At 29.7% G+C, this 11,311-nt stretch overlaps 1 long non-coding RNA gene across 1 annotated transcript; it reads right to left on the bottom strand.

Moving 5' to 3' along the window:
* Positions 1-7,994: 7,994 nt before the first annotated feature.
* Positions 7,995-9,108, bottom strand: LOC131600049 (uncharacterized). The gene is made up of 3 exons (XR_009282982.1): positions 8,613-9,108; positions 8,362-8,510; positions 7,995-8,055 (listed from the first exon to the last, which is right to left on the bottom strand). It is a non-coding gene; the product is annotated as an uncharacterized LOC131600049 (long non-coding RNA).
* Between the last annotated feature and the right edge of the window lie 2,203 nt (positions 9,109-11,311).

The following is an 11,311-nucleotide window of genomic DNA, read 5'->3' as shown; positions in this document are numbered from 1 at the left end:
GTATCAAACATTAATATATAATATCAAACATTAATATATAATGTGTATTTAAATTAGTATGACACATAAATATTCTGTATTAATAAAATGTAGGAGTATCAAACATTAATATATAAAATCAAACATTAATATATAATGTGTATTTAAATTAGTACTCATAATAATTTATATAAGCAAGTTATTTAATTTTGTTATAATATTAAATGTTTATAATTAGATCTTCGCTTGATTGATGTTTATATTGGCACATCTATACAATACTTATTTTAAATCTCAATTTTTACTGTTCAATGCAATTCATTTGAAAGGTTATACGGGAGATGAAAAGTGGAAACCCAATTTTTTTTAGCTTTCCATTCAAATTTTTAATTTTCTTAAATCTTAAAGGTAGTTAAATGATAATTACAATAATAATGCTCAAGCTATCATTTAACGTAGACTTTAAGAAATTTTATTATCGAATGAAATTATTATTACTAAATTGAAAATTAAATAATTCCTCATAATTATTCTCGCCATTTTTTATTATATGTCGCTTTACCTTTTTAACTTTTTCTAATTTTGTTAATATATTATAGGATGTTCCAATACTTTTTTGAAGTTACATTTAAAATCTCTTTTTCCTAAATAAATCATTATAATTTGATAATAAAATATTTAAAATGCACTTATTTCATCCATAAAAAAAATGTACGTGTCTTTCCACTGATCCCACTAATAAAATAAATTCTTATTATAAAATGAAAAAAAATAAAATTAACTTTTATTATTTTCTCTCGAAACTATACCATTTTTTTATCCTCATTCTTTATTTTTCTCCCTGAAACTCTAAACCACTTTAAAAAAATTGTTAATTTTTTTATACTAAATTAATCGTAATTTGAAAATAAAAATATACTGTGTTTTTTAATTTACCACCATTAATAAAAAACTTCTTATTTTAAAATTTAAAAAAATTAAATTCACATTATTATTTTCTTTCTCTTAAATAAAGTCATTATACTATTAGCAAAATTAGGATATGCATTATACGTTACAAATTTATATATTTTGTTTTATGAAAATAGTATTCAAAATTTTAATTTAATGTTCAAACATATAATTTTTTAAATATAATATAATTTTTAGTATTCAAAATTTATGTGGTTGTTGTTATTAAATTTATTTTTCTTTTTAAAATTTTAGTAATATATTAACTATAAATAAAACTATTATGAAAAATTATTTTGTAATTATTTAGATCCTTAGTTGAGATAAAATTTATTTTGAAATTATTTAGACTTTTATAAAAAGGTTAATAAAACAAAGCAAAACTAATTGAGATTTTTTAATTTTTTAAACTTATGAAATAACTAAAAAAATTTCAGAATTTTTTCTAATTAACTTCTTAATTGTAATCATGTTAAAAATATGTTAATGGGTAGTCATGAAAATTTAATGATAAATGGTAATCATAAAAAATAATGATAAAAGATAAAAATTTATTAATATAGTCAATTTTATAAATTGAATAAACTACCTTTGTTTTTATAAACGGGAATAAGTTACAAAGCATTTTAAATTTGAGATTTTATATTTATTATACTATCAAATGGAGACTACTTAATGTGATTATTTTAAATATATGAGAATAAATATATATTATTTACCATACATAGGTTTTAAATTTCTATTGTTTTATAATTGTACATAGATCTAATTACTCTATTAACGTATTTTTATTTTTATTATTTGTTTAATTTTTAAATATTTTAAGTATACATTAAACGTAGAAACTTTTAATAATAGACGGGAGATGTCATACATTTTAGGTTTGAAAAAAAATGAGCTAATATCTCAAATAGGTTTAATAAATTTTATTCTCTAACTATGTTTAATTTCTTAATTAAAATTATATTTTTTAAACTAATTAAATTATATATTTTTTATATTATAATAATATACATTAAAGGTAATATTCAACTGGGGTTTCTTAACTCATCTGAATTGACGGGTAGATGTGAATGTATCTATGAGATACCAGTGATTGACGGATCATTTTAATGTCTATCTTTTAACTATTTCTTTTGTTAGTGTTTTATATATTTGAAGTTATAAAATTAATTGACGGGTAGATGTAAATATATCTATGAGATATCAGTTATTGATTGAAATTACGTGAATATTTATGAACTGCAAAATAAGTTATATTATGTTTGATATTCCAAACACATCAATTAAATTTTGATAAATGATTATAAGTTATAAATATATTAATGTTATCTCACTGAAAATATGATGTCATTTGAATTTTGATAATATGAATCATGTTTATTGTTTTTACTTAAAGAGCTAAAAAAATGATGTATTATTAGCTCTTTCATTGTTAACTATTATGTTTTTGGAATTAACATTGACTAAAATTTGTTTGCATTTTGGTTAAATATATGATTGATTTATATAAAAGAACTTTACAAGTGATATTTAAATACATGTATGTGAATCCTCGACCAGACCTGTGCGATAGCACGGGTTTCCTACTAGTTCGAAATAAAATGATGTTCCAAAATGAATAAATAATTTCAAATTTCAATACGTTTTTTAAATTCTACCCTCTAATTAATAAAAATTTCATCATTCTCAATACATGATAAGGGTACTATAGTAAAAATACTATTCTCTATCTTATTTTTACACATTTTTCTTAATGTGTGTGAAATGGTAGGTTAGATCACTCATTGAGGAAACATAGAAGAAAGTATAATTTAAGAAGTGAATAATATAATTTCAATCACATAGAGAGCCTAATGAGACAATCTCCTAACTTATTCAAACTTTTTTTTTCTTCTATTACATTCTTTTTTTTCTTCAATAATTAAAAATCAACCCATGACCTTTATTATAAAAAAGAAAATGATATTTTATAAAATTAAACAACCATTTAAGCAGAAGTGAAAAACTTCAAAATTAAGATACAAAATCAAAAGTAATCCTCACACTACACCAAAGATATACAATGTTTCAAATTTATTTATAATAAGGTTAATATCATTTTACTCCTATCATAGATGATTTCTGATTTATTCATCTTTAAAAAATTGTGATTCTTACATTGCTACATGAAGATTATGTCGTTTTAGACTTTATGGAAAAAGGGCTTAGAAAAAACGACATAATCTTTATGTAGCAAGGTGAATCACAATTTTTTTTTACGTAGGGTAAACCAGACACTAGTACAAAAATGTTAATTTACACCAATTATTTTTAATAAAAATCGGGTGTATATCCACAGGGTGAGAAATGTCTAACGAATTGACACCCGTTATTTTTAACAAAAATCGGGTGTAATTGACCGTAATTACGTTTTTAATTACACCCTGTTTTAATAAAAATCGGGTGTAATTGGGCGTAATTACGTTTTTAATTACACCCTGTTTTAATAAAAATCGGGTGTAATTGGGCGTGATTACGTTTTAATTACACCCTGTTTTAATAAAAATCGGGTGTAAATGGGCTTAATTACGTTTTAATTAAGTCCTGTTTTAATAAAAATCGGGTGTCATTGGAATTAATTACACCCTATTTTAATAAAAATCGGGTGTAATTGGGCTTAATTATGTTTTAATTACACCCTATTTTAATAAAAATCGGGTGTAAATACGCCATTTATGAATGAACAATTATATCTATTTACACCCTATTTCATATACACCATTTAGTTATATTTCATTTTCAATCATAATATTGCAAATACTATAAAATCATACACATAAAAATCATATTTTAACTAAGTCAAAATATTTTTAATATTAACCAAAAAGTATACAAAATCATGTACAGTCATAATATTTCAAGTATTATAAAATCATACACATAAAAATTATATTTTAACAAAGTCATAACTTTCTTCATATATAATTTTACGTCATGATTGACGGTTAGCTTCGGTGTTCTCTAGTCCAATTGAATCCAACCGCTTTCCACATGTAGCATTGAATTCATCCATGGCCAAAATACCACACCCTAGAGAAGCAATTGTTTTCTGTATGCAAAAAAACAAGACACAAGAAATTATTACAAGAAAGTGTTACTACAAGAAAGAGCCACATGTATCGATGGTAACCATACCGCGGTTTTGACGAGTCTAACCATGACTCTGATACCACTTGTTGGGCAGTTCGGAAAGCGTCGAAAGTGTCAATGATGATAAACATTCAGGTTCTAAGAGACTTTTATACTGCATATCCACCAAAAAAATCATTTATTTATTTCATGCCATACACATCTTTCATGGGAAAGCACTTGCGAAGTTGTACCAGACCAGAGTCAACATCCCAGGGTGAAATCATACCCTGATATATCACATGGATAATATAAGTATCACAAATGGAATTTATATGATCCATAAACTAGTAATGAAGACATATCGGGCATGCTACAACACTAGTCCTCCCGTGTTCCTCGTGTTTGAAAAGTCAATCTTCAAAATAACTTCACACATACTTGCATTGCAGATTATTTTTTGGCTTTTAAAATATGAGCACCAAGTTCAACACATGTATAAAAAATCATAACCAATTGTTAACAATCACTTGCAACTATTAATAAAAAAAGCGTAGATTTAAAAGAAAACATATGCAAGCAGCAAAACTAATAGTTGTTTGTACCTCAAATTAAAAGAGCATGATTTATTTACATGCCCTTTCATCAAATTGGACCATAATTTAATTATCTACATTTCTAATCTTAGGGCATTAGATGTAAAAACTACACATGTACCGGGATTCATTGAGGCGGGACTAAATTTATTCTCAGTGTCAAACCTTGTATATATCCATAGGGGACTTGGCTTTTAGACCCATCCATTAAAAGGCCAATCTTTAACCGAACTAATCCGCTTATTTAATTTACTTTTTTTTTACCAAAATTCTAACAACTATACTACTACTACTAATGTTATGTCACTAATACAAAAATTCCACGGTGCCAAAAAGTCTAGTGGGCTAAAGTCAGAGAAAATATAATAACACATCACAGTTTAATTTATTATCCTTCCATTTTGCAAAGTATTCTTGAAACCCAAACTTCCATAAGTGAAAAAATTTATCAAATAACATATGGCAAAGCCTAACACTATATGGCAAAGCCTAACATCCTGATATAAGGTCCAGCTAATTAATTATCACTTCTTCTTTAGTTACTCTTTTTCCTTTTAGCTATATAGATACCATGGACACATGCTAGGCACAAATATTGGCAAAATGCAGTGTCACCTATCCACTTCCTAATAAAAAAAGAAAATGCCACGTTAGCTTAGGACTCTGTCTATCATTGATTTTGAAACTAATTGGAACATTATTAAAACATTAGTTAGGAATATTATAGAAATTGATTAGAGACCTTACAGTGTAGTGCCAGACAGAAGCACATGTTGAAATGAGGCTAAGTGGATAGTGCTTATCTCTCTCAATCATCAAGAAGATAGATATCTGCATGTATGTGCGTCAACTGCACTGAAAGGATCATCGAGAAGATAGATATCTGCATCATTGTAGACTGCTCTAGCTAGTTGAATCCTTTGCTTTTATCCTCCACTCATGTTTCTGTGCCTTAGACAACCATACAAACTCTTTATCGAGTAACGAATCGACTAAGCAGAAAAAATAGAATATAATGAATTAGAATGTTAGGAGAATGGTCAGACATGATACCAATTGCATCATTTAGATTATCAAACCAACTGTGATCATAGTTTATTGTAAGACAACATAATCCCAATACGACGATTCGATTTTCCACTACGACGAAGCACGACAGAGCAAGTTTCCGTGGCAGATATCGGTGGCAGTTTTAGTCTCTGCAATTTGAGGTGAGACATTACAGGCCTCTAAGGCATGGCATTACAAAACAAACAATAGTTTGTAAACAAGAATATAAAGAGCCAAACCTCACCTTCACAACAGCATTGAAGAAATCTGAGTCTTGTAAGTTACTTGATTCAACCTGAAATTAAATATAATCATTTGAAAAGACAATGAAAAGTATGCTAAAACAAACAATCATTTTGGCTCATGGGAGTTTTTCAACTGGAATATGCATTTAATTTCTACCATAAAACAATAAGCTTTTGTAAGTCTAATGCTGCTTATAGAGAGGTTAGAGGGGGGCTTCTAAACAACCTGAGGTATATAAGTTGATTTCAACTTATAAAAGTCCAATTGTTATAATATCATAGTTAAGACATTCAACTTTACATTTTCTATAAGTGCTGCTCGTAGAAAATTTTATCCAAACTGGCTCTATAACAGTGTTCAGTCCTACGAGTAGAGCTGAATCCAACTCTCGTTGGTCACACCACAATCCTATGTTTAATTCAATTATCATGTATGCATAACAAATGCAAATTATGCTTTAAGATTTCACAACCCAAAACTGAGATTTAAGTTTCCACAAAACAATTAAAGAACCCTAAAACACTTCCAAATTTCCAGACAAACCCAACTCTTTCACTTCAGCATACAACTACCATCTACCACGTCACTTGATACAAAAAAAAAGTACCTGTTGATCCTTGGAGTCTACCACAAAGTCCTTATTTTTCTTTGAAATACCAGAAGACTTATAAAAAGTTGGCACCACATTCCCTCCGGTAGATGATAGCTCCTTATGAAATTCAAATACATAACAAAAATAAATAAACATCATGTATATAAACTACCCTTATTTTCACACTGTGCACATACAACAAGAACAACCATCAAATTTTTCTCCACCTACTTAGTCTCTTGTTACCTCTAACTGATGGATTATCGTCCATTTTACCGACGCTCCTTAATGGTGCTTTTTATGGGTTTTCTCCACACATGTACTACCTGCCTAAGTGAAGATGCTATATTCTATTCTAATAGGAAGAGTTATCTGTACTTTCTCCCCAATAATTTCATTCCAAATACTATCTAGTTTTGTGTGACCACACATCCATCATATAGCATTCTCAGCTCAACAACACTGATGTTATTTTCTTATATGCATACATACACAGTTATAAATATGCAAAGTGTTTAGATAATTGACGAGAACTTAAGCTAAAGTTCATTGCATGAACTATTCTTGTTGATATTACTAATGATCAGATTGAAATTTCAGAAAGTTCGGGTCAGCTAAGTTTTTAAAAACAGGAAACTTCAAACCTCGTGTCTGGCACCATTGCTTCAAAGCTGGAGACACGCCTTAAGTTAGCTGCAAAATAAAATGACATATGAATTATATTAGTTAACATAAAGGAGGACAAACTCCAGTTATTTACAATCCTTTCATCCGGCAGAAATTAAATAGATGAAGATTTTCACATCTTTAATAATGGATGTGGCCTAAGATAATTCACTCGCCTCTGTCTTTCCAATTAGAAGAAACACCCTCAATAGCAGTAAAGATATCTGGTGTAAATATATACACACCGCAGTTTATAAGGTCACTAACCTGCATTCAGATAAGCAGGTAGCATAAGACACTAAACAGAAACAATTTAATAATTTTAGTTCACCAATTAAAGACATATCATAATAACACAAACATACAAAAGTTTCAGGCTTCTCTGTGTAATGCAAGAGTTCACGGGTGACCGGATCAGCAACCAATTCCCCAAATTCATGATGTTAGCAATGAAAAATAAATTCAAGTATATCTACCTGCGAATGGAATCTTTAAGAACATGCAGGAAAACAGAATGGGAATTCATATCTTCTGCATTTTTGTAAGCTGCAGGATAAATTACCGGAGATAAAAGTTGTTGCACTTCAAGGCTCAAAAGGAACTACCAAAACACAAGCATCCCTTTTGAAAAAAAGCAAAATGTTAAATCCTTAATCAGGTGAATCTTAAACACATGACAAATACTAACCAAGATTTAAATTTCTCATTTTTCTCAGCCACGGAGAGAAACTCCGAAATAGCCCTAAAAAAATAAAATAAAAGTTTCATAGAAATATTTTTCATAAACAAAATTGATTCAAACCTGAATTAATTGAGTTTTGCCACTGCCTCTAGCTCCATGAGCAATAACGGTGCTATTAATACCTTCAAGCAGAACAGAGGAGACTTTTATGATTCAGAGCAGATTATGCAAGCTGACATGTTACTTTTTCTTTCAGCTCATCATGTTTTTAATGTTGATTCTTTGGCTTGTGAGACTTTTTTGGAATGCTTATACAAACCACTTATGACATAATCATAACCTATTTTCAGCTTATTTTCATAAGCTCTCAATGATAGCTTCTGAAAATAGTTTATAGCACATTAAAAATCTTATTTTCACAAACTACATCATGAAAATACCAAATAAAAACAAACAAAAGCAACGATACATGTATACATATATACTACCATTGTTAATCTCCGCAAATTTCTTATTAGCTTCTTCATTCCCCGGATTCTTATCAAGATGATACTTCAATGCCAGTTTCCTATACGCTTTCTTAATCTGATCATCCCCCGCACTCTTCGACACTTGCAGTATATCGTAATAGCTCTTTCTGCATACGAAAACATCAAACAAACAAATACAGAATCAGAATTTTCCAAAGAAATCGCAAACAGAGAAATGGAAATGAGAAAACAAAAAGCAGGAAAATTACACGGCAAAGGAATTGAGTGCATAACAAAGAGCGCAGAGAAGGAACAGCAATTTCGCTCTTCAATGTGCCATTGAAGATTCGGATCTCTCCGAAACTCTACTATACTCGTTCGGATCTCGATGTGAATTAGGGTTTGTGATGAAAAATGAAATGTATGAATGTGTTGTGGAATCGCTTCTTCAGTTACGACGGAGCTTCATTTCTACCCGAAACTACAACGATCGTTTCAGATAGTCCATGAACAACTGATTCTTCATTTCAACACACACAACTTTATGATTGTAAACATTGCATTAATTTGTGTGTAAACAAAAGCGTGAATACAAATGCAAAATTGAACCTTGGAGAATGTGCATTAGCTTCGTGCCTGTGTGATGATGCTTGAGAAGTGATGCGGGGTTGGTTAGACTGCTTTAACTTGAAAGATAAGAGAGGAGTTTGCTCCATGTGGAATGCGAATGAAAAAGAAATGAAGAAGAAGGGTGAGAAGGTTTGAAGGGAAAGAATGAAGTGGAAGTGTGCCCTAAAGACACAGGGCGAACGATGTGAAGCATAGGAAATAGGTTGTGGATGGAAGAAAATGCGAGCGAGCGAGGAAGATGATGGAAGATGGAGAAGGTGCAAGAGTTCTTTTCGTTCGTTAGTAGGGTTTTGGTGAAATTTGTTAAAAACTGAGTTTAGAACGAGAGTTTTGTTCAGTACTATGAAATTAGAGTTTTGTTACTATGCCATTAATATGTTTATCTTATAAATTTATTAATAATAATTTAGACCCATTAATATTTAATCAATAATTTGTTAATAATATTTAAATTATTTGTTAATATGTTATATACATTATATATTTTGAGTTATAAAATTAAATTAAATAATTTTTTTAATATATAAATTTACACCCGATTTTTAGTTTAAAGGGAGTAATTGAGATTTGATTATAATAATATTTTTAATTTAAACCCGTTTTTAAAAAATAGGGTGTATATTGTCATATGATAATGCTTGAAATGACATTTTATTTACGAAATTGCCATCACATTTCTCAATTACACCCGTTTTTAATATATTGGGTGTAAATTTTAAAATTATATTAAACTTTTTGCACTAGTGAGAAGTCGACTATACGGCAGAAATAAGGGGTAGAATAACTAATTCAAAATTTATCTATTTTTTCTTTTACCACTTTATTGAGAAAAGAATGACATCATCAAACAAGGGGTAGAATATGGATCTATGTTATGTTATTTTGATATTTTGAAGTCGGTGATGATATATTTCTAACTCTTTAGTGACGGTGATTAACTTGAAGATATCTCAAGTCTCATCAAGTAGAAGATTCAAGGTTTCAATGAAGTTCTTATATAATCGCTATAATCGATGTATATGACAAATGAATTTGAAAGCTTCATGGTTCTAAAAGAAAAGAAGTGTGAAAACTTGTTTGGTCTTGTCTATTTAAGTGGTCATAGTCTTGTGAAAGTAAGAGAGTAACTCCTAAGATACTAAGACAACTCACATACACACGCCTAAAATGTTTTAAGGACTATCTTTATTTGATAAAATCTCACATTTTTTTTAGGCATAGCTAACTAATCAGGGGAGTGTATGATTGGTTGAAAGTTTTTTTCCAACTAAATAATCGACTATACCTAATCATTTAATCAATTATTTTTTCTTGGTTAAGTCTAAAATTGATTGAAAAATTCTCTTAATGAATGGTAATGACTAAATATCAAAATCTTCCATTTATGGCCTAAGAGGTGCGACCTATGTCAAGCCCCAGAGACTAGATTTCCAGTCTTGCTTGAGGGCCCGGTGGAAGTCCCGCCTGAAAGGTCAAGGCGCCTCGTCTGAGGGACTTAACAGCCCGCCAGCCGAGCTATGCATTATCTTCCATAAAAGCATGGACCCCTAAGGTCAACTAAAGCTTTGCAAGGGGAAGAATCAGTTATTGGGACACTTCTATTAGGCGCGGGTAAAAAACACTTCGCTATCTACTGAAAGTCTCATGTCTGAGGGACTATGTAGCGTTATATTTGCAAAAATCCCTGCCTAAGGCGATGCCCTAGGACCACCCTAGGAGAAGGCGACAACATGAGATCTCCCGAAGAGAGGTATCGCCTCATCCTTAAGCCTTCCTCGCCCATGTAGGAAAATAAAACGTGGGATAAGACGTGTCTTGTGTGAACTCAAGCTTCTCCAATATTTTGTTTTGATGAAGACAATTTTAAAACTCTCAAGACCATGTACATAATCAAAGAAGAAGGAAAACTATGCATGACTTTGTTCAAATTTTATGATCAAGTTTCAAGGTATATGAAACTCTTACCACATACAATTTTAGTGTTCAATCATTTTAATTCATGCATATAACATGTGAAAAATATATTTTGAAATTAGATTGATATTCTTGGTTATAAAGTTGAAGACTTGCATGATTCATGATTTTAACTTAGAAAAATTTCAAAGTTTTCAAAAGTGCAATCAATTGCAGTTTTTGTGCAATCAATTGCAAGTTTTTCAAAAGTGCAATCAATTGCATATATGAGCAATCAATTGTAGCACACTAAGCCAACACATATTTTCACTTTTTTACTTAGTGCAATCAGTTGCACTTTTAGTGCAATCCATTGCAGTTTGAGTGCAATCGATTGCAGGCACTTTCTTAGTTATAAATTTGTCATTTTCACTTAGTGCAATCG

Source organism: Vicia villosa, linkage group LG4 (genome assembly GCF_029867415.1).
Source record: "Vicia villosa cultivar HV-30 ecotype Madison, WI linkage group LG4, Vvil1.0, whole genome shotgun sequence".
Lineage (NCBI taxonomy): Eukaryota > Viridiplantae > Streptophyta > Magnoliopsida > Fabales > Fabaceae > Vicia > Vicia villosa.
This window is presented reverse-complemented; position numbering and strand designations above follow the sequence as displayed.